The 17804-nt window shown below is 43.0% G+C and overlaps 1 protein-coding gene across 6 annotated transcripts in view; it reads right to left on the bottom strand.

Moving 5' to 3' along the window:
* Positions 1-13002, bottom strand: part of LOC122071669 (uncharacterized GPI-anchored protein At1g61900) — a 64151-nt gene extending 51149 nt beyond the window's left edge. For 2 of the 6 annotated variants that reach the window (XM_042636046.1, XM_042636049.1), the window contains exon 1: positions 12800-13000. The gene's annotated coding sequence lies outside the window, so the exon portion shown is untranslated. Of the gene's footprint in view, positions 1-12662; positions 12701-12799 lie in introns of all 6 variants that reach the window. The other 4 variants (XM_042636047.1, XM_042636052.1, XM_042636050.1 and 1 more) reach the window with 4 other exon arrangements.
* Positions 13003-17804: the final 4802 nt, after the last annotated feature.

Raw genomic sequence — 17804 nt, 5'->3', positions numbered from 1 at the left:
CCTTTTTCACAAGGTTCGGTCCTGATGAGCCAATCGTCCGATGGTGGGGGAATAAAGGCCAAGGCTCCCACGAACCTCGGGTGTCTTCATTCAGCCCCCGCCTCAGGTGCTTCCTTCATAACTCCTACCTGTAGTCGGCTCCCAACTGGGATTATTCTTTCGATCATGTTATCTCTGCTTCGGCCCAAGCACCCGACCGAAGGGAGTGCCTTATATTTGCAACCATTGGGAAGCGATTGCCGTAAGCCATCTCATATATTTACGAGATGAAAATCCCTCGGAGTATTTTGGATGGAGAGTTACAACTTGGAATTGCTTAGGAAAAAATTATGAAATGGAAATGTAAATGTTCTATTGGTAAAATTTCCTCAAGTTCTTCGAGTTCCATGATCGGGGTACCTTTTCTCCCCCCATAGTCTCCAGGTGATGGGACCCTGGTCGTATAATCCTTGAGACTCTGTAAGGACCTTCCCAATTTAGAGCTAGCTTTCCTTGATGCCTTGGATCTGATACGTCTACCCTTCTGAGGATGAGGTCACCCATTCTGAACTCGTTCTTCCAGACTTTGGAGTTGTAGTGCCTCGCAACCCTCTGCTAGTAAGCGGCGATCCTTTCTTGCGAGGTGTCTCTGACTTCAGTCAAGAGGTCTAAATTAGCTCGGAGTCCTTTATCGTTTTCTTCTTCATTGTAGTACTGAATCCGGTGGGTTACGGCTCCTACCTCCACTGGGAGTACAGCTTCGGTGCCATAAGTTAAAATGAAGGGCGTTTCTCCAGTGGCTGACCTCTCAGTCGTGCGATAAGCCCAGAGGATGTTGTACAACTCTTCTGCCCATAACCCTTTGGCATCATGCAGCCTCTTCTTTATTCCTTGGAGCAGGGTACGGTTGGTTACCTCTGTCAATCCGTTGGTCAATGGATAACCGACAAATGTTTTCCTGTGGTCAATGCCGAGGGCATCACAAAACAAGCCAAAAGTCAGGTTGGCGAACTGAGTTCCATTGACCGTTACCACCACCCGAGGGATTCCGAATCAATAGACTACCGCCCTCTGGAAGAAGTCCCTTACATTCTTTTCGGATATCGTCGCCAGTGCTTCGGCCTCTGCCCATTTCGTGAAGTAGTCTACTGCCACCACTACAAACTTTCTTTGTCTCGTGGCCAGGGGGAACGGGCCCAGGATGTCCATTCCCCACATGACGAACGATATTGGGCTTGATAGGGATGAGAGCTCGATAGAGTGCTGCCTGGGGATGGGGGCGAACATCTGACACTTAACGCACTTCCTGAAGAATGATTCCACATCCTTCCTCATTGTCGGCCAGAACAGGCCCTGCCTCAACAATTTATGGGCCAAGGCTCGGGCTCCCAAGTGTTGGCCGCATATCCCCTCATACACTTCTTGGAGTGCATACTCACCATCGACAGGGTTCAGGCACTTGAGGTACGGCGTGGTGAACCCTATTTTGTACAGCGTCTCGTCCTTCAAAAGGAAGCGTGCAGACCACATTCGAACCTTCATTGCCTCGTCCCTATTCTCAAGGAGTGTTCCTTCCTTCAGGTATTCGACTATGGCATCCATCCAGCTAGGGCCGTATTCGCCTACGGATAATACCTCCCGGGGTTCTTCAGTGCTTGGATAGGATAATACTTCAAAGTACACCGATCGCCCAAGGTCTGTGAGGTCGGAGGTGGCCAATTGTGACAGCGCATCTGAGCAAGCATTCTCCTCCCGCGGCACCTGCCTTACCTCGAACTCCTTGAAGGTTGTTACTTTCTCTCACACCGTCTTCAAGTATTTGGCCATCCTTTATTCCTTGGCTTCATAGTCCCAATTCACATGTCGCACCATGAGCTGTGAGTCACTATGCACTACTAACTCTTGTACCATCAAGGCCCCGCGCCAGATTTATTCCGGCTATTAGGGCTTCGTACTCAGCTTCGTTGTTGGAGGCATCGAAGTCGAACCGTATTGCATACTCGATTTTGAATCCTTAGGGGCTAACAAGTATGATCCCAGTGCCGCTCCCCATGCTGTTGGATGCACCATCTATATACAATACCCGAGTATTTTTCACCCGAGCCTCGACAGACTCCTGGGGTTCATCTGGGAGTGTTGTCTCGGCTATGAAGTCCGCTAGAGCCTGTGCTTTTATTGAGGTTCTTGGCTTGTACTGGATGTCGAATTCTCCCAATTCTACGGCCCAGTTTACTAGGTGGCCGGACATATCTGGCTTTTGTAGTATCTTCTTCAGTGGTTGGTCTGTGAGCACACACCATGTGCGACTGGAAATAAGGCCTCAGCTTTCTTGCCGCTATCACCAGGGCGTATGTTACTTTTTCCACTTTTCTGTATCTCGTTTCTGCGTCCAAAAGCGTTCGGCTGACGTAATATATTGGTCACTGTTGTCTTCCTTCTTCCTTTATCAGTACCGCATTTACTGCCACTGCCGATACAGCTAGGTATAACTGCAAGGTATCCCCCGTATTTGGCTTCATCAGTAGTAAGGGTGCGGCCAAGTACTCCTTCAGTTGTTCGAAAGACTTTTTGCATTCCTTCGTCCACTAGAAATTTTTGGATCCCTTCAAGGCTTTGAAGAAAGGGAGGCACTTATCAGCCGACCGAGACATGAACCGTCCCAGGGCGGCTACTCTACCTGTTAGCTCCTGGACTTGCTTCACATTCTGCGGTGACCTCATATCTCGGATGGCTTGTATTTTCACCGGATTGGCTTCAATTCCTCTCTCCGAGACAATAAAGCCGAGGAACTTTCCCGATGCTACTCCGAATGCACACTTTGTCGGGTTCAGCTTCATGCCGTACCGCCTCAGCACCTGGAACGCATTTTCTAGGTCTTGAACATGGTGTTCTGCCTTCAGGCTTTTCACAAGCATATCATCTACGTACACCTCCATGGTTTTACCAATCATCCCCTTGAAGATCTTATTCACCAAAGGTGGCCCCTGCGTTTTTTAGTCCGAAGGGCATAACTTCATAGCAGTACAATCCCCCCTCGGTCACGAAGGATGTCTTCGGGACATCGGCCTCAGACATCTTTATCTGATTATACCCTGAGTATGCATCTATGAAGCTCAGCGCCTCGTGTCCCGCTGTGGCATCGATGAGGAGGTCTATCTTCGACAGGGGGTAGCCGTCCTTTGGGCAGGCCTTGTTCAGATCGGTGAAGTCAATGCAGATCCTCCACTTCCCATTTGCCTTCGGGACCATCACCACATTGGATATCCACTCCGGGTATTGGATTTCACGGATGAACTGGGCCTTCAACAACTTCTCTACCTCTTCATCTATCTTTCGCTGCCTTTCGGGGGCGAAGGTCCTCTTCTTCTGCTGTACCGGCTTCTTAGTCGGGTTGACACTCAGATGGTGCTCTATTACTTCTCAGTCTATTCCAGGCATGTCCAAGGCTGACCAGGCGAAGACGTCAGAATTGTCTCGGAGGAAGGAGATGAGTTTTTCTAGTTGTTGCCTTGGCATTATAGCCCCCACTTGGAATTGGCGAGTGTTATCCCCCTCTTCGGCTTCAACCTGTATCAGCTCCTCAGCCGGTTCCCCCCTTTGATAACTGGTGTCGTCACGCAAATCTTCTATTGGGAGCGCCTCGCCCGCCTTTTCTTTTCCCTATAAGGTGGTGGCATAGCACCTTCAGGATGCCTCCTGATCGCCTCGACATTCACCGAGACCGTTCTTGGTTAGGAACTTCATCTTAAGGTGTGGAGTGGAGACGACAGCCTTTAGCAAGTTTAAACCAACTCTCCCTAGTATGGCATTGTGCGCCAAAGTAATGCCTACTACCAGGAAGTTGATCATTACTATCACTTGGCGGTCTCTGGTGCCGGCTCTTACTGGCAACTCAATCGATCCCTCTACTTTGACCAGGGCACCGGAGAATCCCTGCAATGGGTGTTCGACCTTCTTCAGCTTTCCCTCGTCCAGGCCCATCTTTTGGAAAGCTTCAAGGAACAGGATATCAACTGAACTGTCGTTATCCACCAAGATCCTTTTTACTTTGCAATCGGCTATGGTCATGGTGATTACTAGGGCATCGTCGTGTGGCGTGTGCACTCCTTCCAGGTCGTCATCCGAGAAGGAAATAACCGTCCCTGTCTTCGCCTTCTTGTTCGACCATTCAGCCATATGTACGCTTCTCGCATAGGCTTTTGCTTTCCTAGCCGAGACTGAACTTTCTCCAGCGGCTAGGCCTCCACAGATTGTCGCTATAACCCTAGTTAGGCTTTTATTTTCGTCCCGGAGGCGATGGTCAACTTCCTCGGGTGTCCGATCCCTTCGCCATTCCTGATTGCCTCTGCGGGCTGGTCCCCTCCTTTCATGGCGGCCTCTGCCGTCTCTACGGCGGTTATCCCTGCGGTCATTACCATCTTGGGCATCCTCCTTTTCACGGTCTACGAATCGGCCTAGATATCCTCTTCGGATCATTCCTTCTATTTCCCCTTTCAGGTGCCAACAATCTTCGGAGTCGTGGCTGTGGTCCCTGTGGAAGTGGCAATATTTGTCCATATTGCGTCTCTCAGGGTGTCGTCCCATCTTCCCTAGCCACTTCATGGCTCTGGCGTTCGAGGAGTCCTTTATCTGCATTAGCACATCCGTTCGTTTCCGATTCAGGGGCGCGTATCTCTCGAACTTTTTCAGTGGACTGGGTGCCCGACTACGTTCGGACTTTCGTCTTTTGCCTTCTTCAGAAGGTTTGTCATCGGCTCCAGAGATCCTTTTCCTTCGCGTCTTCTCTTCAGCTTCTTCATTAGCCTGGAGGGTCTCTTCCATCTGGATGTACTTATCACACCGAGCCCTTAATTCGGCTAGGTTCCTCGATGTATGCTTCGCCAAAGACCTTTTCAGCTCCTTATCCTTAACACCTCCCAGCAAGGCCGTGAACTCTTCTTTCGGGTCCAGACCTCTGATCGTGATCTTCTCTTGCTGGAAGCGCTTCATGTAGTTTCGCAGCGACTCCCCTTCATGTTGCTTGACGTTAGTCAGGTTCAACGTGGTCTTCTGAAGGGGTTAGCTACTGGAGAATCCCTTCACGAAGAAGTAACTTAAATCGTTGAAGCTGTGGATCGATTTCTTCGGCAAGCGGTTGTACCACAACCTTGCTGCTCCTCTGAACGTCAAAGGCAAGGCGTGACACATGATGTTTTCCGAGACCCGATGGAACTGCATAGCAACCTTAAAGCCTTCCAGATGGTCGACGGGGTCCCCAGACCCGTCATAGGTGTCATATTTAGGTAGGCGAAAACCGATAGGGAGCGGGTCCCTCATGACCTCATCGACTAGAGCCGTGTCATTAGTGAGGTCTGGCTCGCGAGTTCCTGTCTGGTTTTCCGCTACCTTCCTCATCTCGCTTTTTAGGTTTAGGATCATCTGCTTCAACCCCGTGTCCTTGTGTCTCTGTCCGTCTCCTTTGGCGTGGTTCCCCATGCCTGGACCCGGCGGCACGTCGCGTCCATTCTTTGGGTGCGGGGTTTTCCCTCATTGCTCGGTTTCGATGATTCTTACCGGACCTTATCGATCCTGTGCTACTCCGGTCCTCATCTTGAGCGCGTTCTTTCTGGATATGGGGGCCTTACGGTGCTCAGCCGGTCTTCTGAGAGACGACTTTGGAGACCTCCTTCATTATCTCGGCCATTCGGTCACACTTCTCTTGAAGGGCTTCGAACTGCTCCCTTGTCACATATTCCTTGCCCTAGGAGGGGGTGGAGGATTACCTTCTCCGCGCACCGAATATCCGGCAGAACGCTGGTTTCTCATGGAACCTTCCCAATCATCGTTTACCCATTCTTCGCTGATTTTCGTCGAGGAAGGGAGCCCTCCGGAAGGTTCCTCCTGGTCCATGTTTATGCTCAGCGCTGCTCTTGTTTTCTTACGATTGTAGGTTTTCCCCACCATTGTTGTCGTTCCCATGGATGGCACCAATCTGTTACTGCCGAAATCCCCTGAGCTAATCTTGCACAAGCACAGAAGGCAAAGGCCCGGAGGTATTTCTGGGATTAGTCCTCTGATGCCTCAGTTAGCGACCGGCAGAACAGTGTATTCACAGGAGTAATGGTGGGTGTCGACGTACCTCCTGGTGTCCCTTTTCGGTTTCCTCTTATAGGATTGCTGGGCCAAGGGTTTCGGAAACCCCATTCGGGAATCTCCCCCTCACGTGGTTAGGAGCCTTGCCCCTTCAGGAACCTTCCCTTCACGTGGTTTGGAGCCTTGCCTCTTCTGGAACCTTCCCTTCACGTGGTTAGGAGCCTTGCCCCTTCGGGAACCTTCCCTTCACGTGGTTTGGAGCCTTGCCCCTTCTGGAACCTTCCCTTCACATGGTTTGGAGCCTTGCGGCCTTTATCGGATGGGCGACACGCGTCCCTCCCTCGGTTGCCATGTGTCTTCGCTTTATTCGGTGACAAATTCTGCCGTATCAAGACCCAATCACAACATACCCGTGCTTCTCACACCACCTGAGGTCGAAGGGCCCTTGAATGTAACTGCTCAGTTGGCTAACAGGAGACCTATCCCTAATCTGAGACCACCACAGAGGGTTCCTGTAGAGCAACCTACCTTTGAAGAACATGTAAGGGGATACTTTGAGATTGAACGTCCTATACAGCAAAGGTATTCAAGAGACTCACAAAAGGTTAAGCTTGACTTGAAGGAGTTCGATGGGAGACACGACCCCCAACTGTTCTATGATTAGGTAGTGGCACTGGATGATTATTTTGACTATTATGACTTACCTGAGGAACGGAAGATGAAACTAGCTTGTGCTAAGCTGGATGAGGCTACTCGTGATTGGTGGAGGACTAATGAGCGAGAATTGGAATACCGTGGAAGAGAGCCTACCACTTGGGAGGAGATGAAACTTGAGCTATCTGACAAATACTTGCCACACAACTTCAGAGCTCGTATACAAGACCAGCTGAATTCTCTTCGTCAAGGGACTATGACTGTTGCAGAATACATAAACAGGTTTGATACACTTTATTCTCGTACAGGCATAAGGGAGAATGAAAGACAACTATTATCTCGGTTTTGACTGGGATTGCGAGCTGAAATCAACAAGGGAATCGGAATTGTTGATGTGTACTCAATGAGGGATTGCTTTGACAAGAACGTACGAGCAGAGGAGCATATAACACAGTCAGGTAGAAGGTATGGTTTTCATGCTGGGGAGGTCAAGAAAAATTTTCCAGCCACTAAAGCTAGTAGTTCAGCACCCCCAAGGTCCACTTTTTCTCCACGGGCTGATCACAAAGGAAAGGCACCCATGACAGGTAGTAATAAGGTACAATGCTTCCATTGCCAAGAGGTAGGACACTTTGTTAAGTCTTGCCCATATAAGTAAAGGGTTAATGCAATAGCTGAGATTGAAGACTCTAATGAGGAAGATGAGTCAACTCTTTACCCTTACCCTATAGATGATGGTGATGATGATGGTGGATACGATTATGACGTGGAAGACCCTAATGAGGATGGAACTCATAGAATACATATTGTTACTAGCATTTTGGTGGCTGAAACCAAAGGAGAGTATTGGCGACGTAACTGCATATTCTATAGCCGTATGAAGTCAGGTGAGCATACTTGTCAGATTATCATTAATAGTGGCAATTGTGTCAACGTTGTCTCTGAAGCCTTTGTGAAGAAAGCAACCTTGAAATCTGACCCTCATCCTCAGCCTTATAAGGTATCCTTGCTGAATGGTAATACCTTGGAGGTGAATAAGAGGTGCTCAGTTCTTCTGAAGCTTTACCGGTATGAAGAGAAAGTTTAGTGTGATGTGATCCCAATGAAACTCACAAATGTATTGCTTGGTCATCCCTAGATGTATGACAATGATGCCATGGTTGGAGGGAAGAAAAATCTATGTACAGTCAAGCATAGTTAGCAAATTCGGATTCGGGAATTATTCGGGCGGAGAATTATTCGGAATAATTCGGTTGATTAATTTAAGGATTCGATCAAAAAAGCGGTCAAAAAAGCTTATTGGGTTTTTTTTATTATTTTTTTATTATTTTTTTTGTTTTTTTTAATTTTTTTTTTGGTTTTTTTTTTAAATACTATTTAAGTGGACCGAATAATTCGGTTTAATTCGGATTCGGTCCGAATTATTCGCGTTTTATATTCGCTTTTGAAAAAATCGCGAATTTTACCGAATTTTATTTTTAATTCGGATTCGGTCAGAATTTTTGTTGATAACACTGCAGTCAAGTGGAAGGGCCGTCCCCGTAGTGATTGTACTTGGGTTCATACAAATGACTTCAAGAGGCTTGATCCCGACTTGTATGAGCGCTATATGTCTCTTGTCCATTCGTCGGAGACAAATGTTTTTAAGCCGGGGAGAGTTGATGCAGCACCGAAGGCACCAAGGGTCTACACAAGAAGGACCAAAAGGGTCGACCCAAGTGGCTAACTGGGTCGACCAGATCTGGCCTAAGATAGCCCACGGTTTGGGCTAGTGATGGGGGGTATTAGATCTTATTTAGTTTCTAATTTTAGTCGTATAATTAGTTTCTAATTCCTGTGTCAAGTAGTTTCTAATTTCAGTTTAGATCTAGTATCCTATTTACAATCTCAGTTTTAGTAACTACATGTAACTCAGTTTTGTTAGTTTCTAATTTCTGAGTTACTATTATTTGTAAACCTCCCCATTATTATTATAAATAAAGAAGTGGGCATACTACAGCCCACGATTTTGATTTTAAAAAAAGAGGAAAGCTTTTGTTTGCCGCTGCCGCTGGTTTCCATGGCTGCCCCTTGTGTCTGATCAAGGAAGGACTTGGTATGTGATCCAAGTGACTCCTTGCGGCGTGAAGTCCAGGAGGTCTTCTTCAGGCTCTACTATTCTCTTCAATTTCTCTCTATTCTCAAGGCTTTAACACTGCTACAAATCAGGTATGTTTATTTCTGATTTTGCCCAGATTTTCTGAAAAAACAGAGCACTAGACCCTTACTGGAAGAACAGTTCCAGTTGTCAAAATGTTCCAATTTTTTGGTCGAAGATTCCTCCCTGTCCAAGTAAGGTTCGATCCAAATTGGAGCCCCATCTGATCACTGATTAGTGAGATATAAAAAATCTCCTTTTTTATTGTCTTTTAATGGTCTGCTGTGTCCAGGACTGAAGCCGATTGCTGTGGTTGAATTTCTACTGTTGTCTTATGACTTTGGTTCTTGTTTACTGTTGGTCTGAACCTATATGATCTATCAGAGGTCCCTGGTTGTGGTTATAAAATTTATACTGTTCTGTCCTAACCAATATTGATGGTCTGAGATCGATGGATTGCTGATTTATTATTGTTTTGCAAGTTTGTTATTGCTAGTATATTGGGTACTTGGTTATTCTTTGGTTTACAAGCTCCTGCAATTTTGGGTCTTGTTTGCTTGTCAAATCTAGTGCTACATTAACCAGAATCGATTCATCCTATTGTCGGGTTTTTGAAAACCCATCGATTTGGTCATATCTCTCTAATCAAGTTCAGCATTATGGTTATGCCAACACCTATGCTTTCAAGCACGACAACAAAACTATGATGTTTCATCCTACCAAAGATCTCCCTAAAATTAAACTCAAGAAGATGGTGGAATCATTCCTCATTCAGCATATTCTTTTAGACGGTCTCCTCGGTCCTTTTCCTAACTCGACAGAGTCGAGTTCTTTTCAGAGGAAGAGAGTTGATGCACATACGGCTACAATTGATTGGTTGGACTAGCATGACCGGCTTTGGAAGCCAAAAGCCAAGAAGAACCGGTCCAACCCAAGGTTTCGGTCCAACCCAGGGTTTTGGTCCAACAAGGGTTGGAAATGATTTATTTAGGAGTTTATTTATTGCCTTCTATTTTATGTCTTTATTTCCAAAGAAGTAGTAAACGTAGGACCATTAGGAGTTAGAGTTGGCTTGCTTTGTTTCCTTCTGCATTAGTTTCCTTTTAGGATTGTTTCCTCTTTTAGGGTCGACTAGTTACTATTTCAATTGAGTTTCTAATTTTATATCTATAGTTTCCCATATATTGGTTGTAACCGATGGACAAGTTAGAGAGTGATTTGAATAGCTTAATGGAGAATTGGTTTTGCGTTCTGTGAAAGTGTGTTTCATTCTTTCCACCCCTCTGTTACTCTGATCTACCCCTTCTTCTCTAGAGGCTCTCCATCACCATGTTATCAAGTTGGGATGGAAACTGCTAGATAATCCAAATGCTATGTGGGCAAAGCTTCTCTGCTGCATCTATTTACCTAATGAAGACTACATTCGCACAGCCTTCTTAGGCTTGGAGAAGCATTCTTCAAGGCAAGAATCTCTTACAAAAAGGGATGATTTGGATAGTGGCAGATCTATTTAAATCTAGGGAGAGCCTTAGGTTCCACTACTTAATGGATGCATTGTACACTCAGTTAGGCTAGCAAACTGCACATAAAGGTGTGTATTAAATCTCATCAGTACAAAATGCTAAATGGACAACAACAACACAGCTCAGCCTTATCCCAACTAAATGGGGTTGGCTACATGGATCCGAGTAAAAAAAAAAACTCTAGAGCATCACACTTACGAACAATCAGCAACACAGATCTTTGCCTCCAAGCAGCTCTGTTAGATACCATACTAGAGTGAAGATCGATCTTTTGCATGTCTCTCCTTACCAACTCATCAATGGTCATTTTCGGCCTGCCCTTAGCCTTTTTAGCTCCATCCATCATAATCCGGTCACTCATCCATACTAGGGCATCCAAAGGCCTCCTTTGGACATGACAAAACCATCTTAGTCGACATTTTGGAGCTTATCCTTAATCGAAGCAACTCCTAAATCAGCTCTAAATCGGTCATTCCTCGCTCTATCTCTCAGAGTTTTGTCGCACATCCATCTCAACATCCTCATCTCTACCACACTCAACTTATTTATATTATGCTTCTTGACTGCCAAGCATTCTGCACCATACATCATAGTTGGTCTTACGACTGTCCTATAGAATTTTCTTTCAAGCTTCAGAGGGATACGTTGATCACATAGCACTCCAAACGCCTCTCTCCACTTCATCCATCCTACTTTAATTATGTGGGAAACACCATCGTCAATCTCACATTCCTTGATTAAGGGAACATCATCCATCCTACAAAATGCTAAATGGAATGTTTTAAATTTATAGATATCCCTTAGCTCTGAAGACTACCAAGATAGACTCTACCCCAAGTCCCAAACACCCCCCCCCCAAAAAAAAAAAAAAAGCAAAGGGCCTCTTCTCAATGAAGTTAGTTTATAAGCTTGGAGCCTCTTTACTTCCCTCACAATCAAGTTCAAGTACACGGAGTAACCTTATTCCCAAGGTAGTGAAACATTTTGTGGAATTCAAAAGTCCATCCTATAATCAACGTTTTCATATATAAGGCTTGCATAAATGCAATTGGAGTCCCGGCTAACCTCAAGCATAGAAAAATTGTTCCTCCTAATTGATGCCCATGTTGTGTGACTGTTGAGCAAGTCTCCTTGAATTCCCCCATGCCCAACAAGCTTGATTTGCATCTTTTGTAATATTGCAACTGCTTCACACATAAGCTTGTTATTTTCTAAATGGGTCCTCAGATGGGGAAGATGTCCTGGTTTGAAAAAGAAAGAGCATCAAGAAGTCTTCACTACTCATGCCTTGTCGAAGATATGGAAGCACAGAAAAGCAACGACGTTCAGAAATCTCTACTGGATTTTAGCACTTGGATTGCAATGGTTAATAGAAATGTGGAGAGGCTAAGCCATTGCTCTCGGGGCCTCCAAAGTCACAGGGTGTCATTCACCCCACCGCCAAATCATGTCTACAGCCCAGGCTACCACCTCATCTATTCAGATGCACCTCTCTCAAAAAATCAAAAGGTATGGGGGTGGGCTGCATTGCTTTTGATGACCAGCAGAAGCTTTTATTTGTTGCCACTGCTCTTATGTACACGAGTTTGGCTATTGTTCGTGAGGTGTTAGCACTCCGTTTAGGGGTGAAGACTGCTCTTCACGTTTGCTTGAGACATGTTGTTTTCCACTCCGATGATCAAGTGCTGGTTTGTGGCTAGACAGATGAAGCATCCCAACGGCCCAGTGATTTCTATTCTTTCCTCTTTTTTTTTTTCTTTTTTTGGCAAAGCCCAATGATATCTACTCCATCGTTATGGATATCAAGCACCTACAAGTGAGTCTACAGTTATGTGTTTTTCTTCATTTCAATAGGTCTGTGAATGTTTTTATTCACTTTATTTCGTGGTGGGCTTTGACTTATCTCATCAGGGTTTTTGGGAATCTGCTTTCCTTGAGAATCTCCTCAAGATTGTACTCCATTTTTTCCCCTATGAGGCTTAATAAAAAATTTCCCCACCGGGTTTGCACCCCAAAAATAAATAAACAAATAAATTTAAAGTTCACGGTCACTCCACCAAGCAACTTAAATTACTGAAAACGAAAGGAAAACAGGAGAGGAAAAGGCACAGAAAAGAACGAAATAGACTTTCAACCAGGTAACACATTCTGGAGGAAAGGCACAAGAATATACAAAGATCAGATTAGGAAAGACACATAATAAAGTAAAAGAAGTGTATTTTTCAGCTATTTACTACTACCTAAAAGAAATTTGGGGTCTAGCTACTGAAAACCATGAAGAAAGACAAGAACCGAACCATTGATCAAGCTTTCTTCACGTTTTTCACAAATGAAGCTGGACCAAACAGATACCAGTATTAAGTCAAGAAAACCGCTTTCTGCGATTAATCCACAACTTCGCATTGAAATCTGTAACCAAATGAAGAATAAGTACCAGTTATTATGGATCGAAAAGTCCGAATCTCGTCTACATTTACAAACACTTTTTCTCGTCTCCTCCTTTCTCCGCAACTTTCCCTCTTTCGCCTCTCTCTCTCTCTGTCGCGCGCGCTTTTCAGCTGCACTTTATGGTATACTCGCGGATTCTAATAGGAATTTATTTTCACTCCGTCAGTGATACTGGGGCTTTCTCATGTGCTATGTTAAAAAATGCACTCCACCGAACTACGAAAGATGATGACCTATAGAGGATTTTTGGGATTTTGTTTTTTTTTTTTTTTTTTTTTTTTTTTTCTCGCAAAAAATAATAGAATTTAGTAGTATTTTAATGGGTTAGCGTCGATTTTGCTAACGCCGTAGCCCGTTGGGATACGGTTACAGGGAGAGTTATTTGGGGTCGAAGAATGGTATCAAGTATCAGTATCGGATCGGCCGTGTTGGATTGGTATCGGCTGAGGCCCATCCCAATACCTGACCGATTCTTAGATGGGTATCATCCGACCCGATACTTAATTCCATGGTTTAGGGACAATGATGATTTTTTTTTTTTTTTTTTTTTTTTCTCTTCTTGCGCAGGAACCCTTCCACGATTTTCCTTGCTTCTAATTTGATGTGGAAATCCCCTCCATGCCCTTAGTGCTTTAAGTGATTGAAAAGTAGGAAATCTTCAACAAAATTCTCTAAAAAAAACAACCATGAGATTCGAACTTGAGATCTCTTGGTTAGTAAGGGAATTTTGTACACCATAGTTCACCAACTACGCTAGGTAGTTGTTGTTACCAAAAATGAATCTTCAATCACTTAAGGATGTGGTCCATCGATCCTTGTTGGCATTTAGAATATTCTTTGTACCTTTGGGACAACTGTAAATGGGCTGGTTCTGTATCTCAGTTCAGTTCTAATTCATTATTCTTTTTCTGGCCCGAAAAGAATAATCACTTGTACGGGTGACCAAACGAATGTGTACTTTTAATTGAACACATCCATCTTACTCAGAATTTCGTCCTCTTCGCAACCATAAAAAGAAATATGTCCTCTTTACGTGTAAAATTGAAGATATAGCGCCCGATAGTCCTCAAGGCCTTGAAAATATAAAACCTGCAAAAAGATAGTAAAACCCAGGGTAGTTCCATTCAAAATATGTAAAATGCATGTTTTACTACCCTAGATTTCACACATAAATGTGCTCATCAAAATTCTCCCACACTTAGACTTTGCTAGTCCTCGAGCAAAACAAAAAGAAAAAGAATAAAGACAAAAAACCTAATTCATTTTCGTCGGAAACACGGTTGCACTTAGCACGTGCAACAAGCCTTTAAACCCCTAAGTTACCCTAATGGACGAGTTGTGTCTCGTGGGTGTTTACAGTGAATATACACCCAAAATTCAAAATAAATAAATCCCAACCTTGACTAAAGGTAAGGGTCATACCGATCCGGAGCAAAGATAATTTCTCTTACAAGGGACCCACACACTTGAACTTTTATTACCCTTTATCAATTCCAGGCACTATGTTTGAGATTTAAAATGTAACCGCAAGCGTATGGATCAGTGTAGCTACGGGTCGAACACAGGGAGAGCAGCCACTTTATTTTTTATTTTTTTTAATAATGCGAAAGTGAACCGATTAATGGTTGTGATCTAATTCTAATTACCGTCCTAAACATATGTATCTTAAATAACGTCCTAACCATTCTTCATCTAAGAATTTAAAGACGCAAGCCACGCAATTAAAATTAAATAAATAAATAACTAAAAATAAACAACCCACGCAATTTAAAAAAAAAAACAATAAAGGAAAAAAATGTTGAAATAAAAATAAAGTAAAAGAAAGGCGAGAAAGCTAGAGAGAGACTCACAAGTAGGTTTCTCTACTTAACCCGAGTGATGCATCATAATATGAGCTTCCCTACTTGACCAGAGAGTCACTCTTACAAGGGTTACTCTACTTGGCTTTAGGGAAAGGGAGACAATTAAAAATAAAAGCAATAAATTGATGGTTCTATGGCTAGGAGGGGCAAAGCCAACACATACACCAGCCATGAACCTTGGGGGAAAGGGATAGCAATAATGTAACGACTGAATTTAAAATCCTAAATTAAGAAAGAAAGGGTAGTCAGAAGAGGGAATGAGAGAGGGGAGAGAAGACTATTGAAGGAGCCTACTTACTTGAACTTCAACCCTCGAACTGAAAACTTGATCGATTTGAGATACTGCCACTACTAAAAACCAGATCTAGAATAAACCAAATCTAAAATTTCTAGTACTAGAGAAAACAAATCTTGAAAAAAAAATTGTTCCACAGCTCATAATCCTGTCACCTAGATCTAAGCCTAGAACTATAACTTAAAAAATTACAACTCAATTGCATAAATCATAAACATAAAAGGGCTGAATAAAAATAAAAGAGTGCTTGCATTAATTGAAATAAAAAAAGTTATTACAAAAGTGATTAAAGAAAAGATAAAAAAGAACTAAAACTAAAGAGAGAGCAAGAAAAAGAGAGAGCAACTAAAAACTAGAAGAAGGATGAATTGTCTTCCCTCCTCTTACATGAGTTGTATTTATAGAGAATGGGAAGACAGGGTAACAATTTTCTCTTTCCTAAAAGAGAGAAATCCACAATTGATTGTGAGATCTTTTGAGACCAAAAGTGCTAAAGTGGAGGAGAGAAAAGAGAGAAATAAATTTTGAGAAATTTCCTATAATTTGTTTGCTTATTTTCTTTCCTTTTTTTTTCTAATTTATTTCTATTTTTTTCTCCCTCCGAGGGACGATTTTCTTCTTGCTTTGTGTGATTTGGACAATTTTTGGGGATGATGTGGAGGAGAGAGAAGATTAGGACAATCTTTATTTCTCCTTTTTTTTTCTTTCCTTTTTTTTTTCTATTCTTGCGCAGGAACCCTTCCACGATTTTCCTTGCTTCTAATTTAATGTGGAAATCCCCTCCATGCCCTTAGTGCTTTAAGTGAGTGAAAAGCAGGAAATCTTCAACAAAATTCTCTAAAAAAAACAACCGTGAGATTCGAACTTGAGATCCCTTGGTTAGTAAGGGAATTTTGTACACCATAGCTCACCAACTACGCTAGGTAGTTGTTGTTACCAAAAACGAATCTTCAATCACTTAAGGATGTGGTCCGTCGATCCTTTTTGGCATTTAGAATATTCCTTGTACCTCTGGAACAACTGCAAATGGGCTGGTTCTACATCTCGGTTCAGTTCTAATTCATTATTCTTTTTCTGGCCCGAAAAGAATAATCACTTGTACGGGTGACCAAACGAATGTGTACTTTTAATTGAACACATCCATCTTACTCAGAATTTCGTCCTCTTCGCAACCATAAAAAGAAATATGTCCTCTTTACGTGTAAAATTGAAGATATAGCGCCCGATAGTCCTCAAGGCCTTGAAAATATAAAACCTGCAAAAAGATAGTAAAACCCAGGGTAGTTCCATTCAAAATATGTAAAATGCATGTTTTACTACCCTAGATTTCACACATAAATGTGCTCATCAAAATTCTCCCACACTTAGACTTTGCTAGTCCTCGAGCAAAATAAAAAGAAAAAGAATAAAGACAAAAAACCTAATTCACTTTCGTTGGAATCACGGTTGCACTTAGCATGTGCAACAAGCCTTTAAACCCCTAGGTCACCCCTAGTGGACGAGTTGTGTCTCGTGGGTGTTTACAGTGAATATACACCCAAAATTCAGAATAAACAAATCCCAACCTTGGCTAAAGGTAAGGGTCATACCGATCTGGAGCGAAGACAATTTCTCTTACAAGGGACCCCCACACTTGAACTTTTATTACCCTTTATCAATTCTAGGCACTAGCATATTTCTTAATTTGAAACTCACCTCGTCTCTTCCAAAACATCCTTATCTTAAGGCAAAACCACTTGTGAAGAAATAGGGAACCAATGACTAAGGCGTTGGAGTGTTTTTGACCAAACATGTTATCAAGCATTAATGACATTTGCACATTTTTTTCTCCTTTATTTATTTTTTATTTTTTTATTTATTTTTGAATAATAAACTCTATTCTACTCCACTACTTTTGGCTTGAATGACATGGTGGACCAGACACCAGACACCCAAGTTACTATGTAGCTTTGTTTTTTGCATATGCCCACAAAGGCAGTGATGCTAGAGTTACTTCAGAAGTTTCCTGCTAAGGAATTTCGATCAAGACACCAAGCTTCCTGAGGCGCAATGCCTTGTCTAGTTCCAGGGGAATCAACTCTTATTCTTATTTATACCACATTTCACATTTCATTTAAAATTATGCATTTGTCAACCCATGCCAGATTAAAAAGAAGGTCTCAACTCCAAATCAAAAGTACAAGGAACCCACAGACTTACATATGGTCCATCACCATAAAACGAGGGTCTCTTATTTTTCAAAAGAAAGTCTCATCTCAAGACACATGCTTGTTTCTTTCTTCTCAACAGGGTTTTTATACGTTCAAAATGGGTACCTTAGTCAAAACTTTTTTTTTCATACATCAAGCAACCAAGTGGTATGATCATTAGCCAAAAGCCAAAGTAGGACTTCATCCTTAGCAAGCTCAAAAATAAAAAGAAAAACAAACAAAACAAAGTGAAAAAAAAAAAAAACTGGTTTCCCTCCCCCACACTTAAGTCATGCAATGTCCTCAATGCATGGAAAGAATTTAAAGCAAGGACAATGCAAGGGGGTCATACCTGATTAAAAGTTAGTTATCAGTGTAAAGAGGTTCATGGAGATTTATGACCTCTTCACTACTAGTAGTAGGAAACTCGAGGAATGGTTTCAAACGCTGACCATTAACCTTCGAAATTACCCCTGTTCCTGGATTCAAAATCTCCATAGCCCCATGGGGATATACATTATGGACAATAAACGGTCCATCCCATCGGGATCTAAGTTTACCAGGAAAAAGATGCAATCGAGAGTTGTACAATAAGACCTTATCACCAATTGTAAAAGATTTACGTAGAATGTGTTTATCATAGAA

This window comes from Macadamia integrifolia, unplaced genomic scaffold (assembly GCF_013358625.1).
Source record: "Macadamia integrifolia cultivar HAES 741 unplaced genomic scaffold, SCU_Mint_v3 scaffold_48A, whole genome shotgun sequence".
Taxonomy (NCBI): Eukaryota; Viridiplantae; Streptophyta; class Magnoliopsida; order Proteales; family Proteaceae; genus Macadamia; species Macadamia integrifolia.
This window is presented reverse-complemented; position numbering and strand designations above follow the sequence as displayed.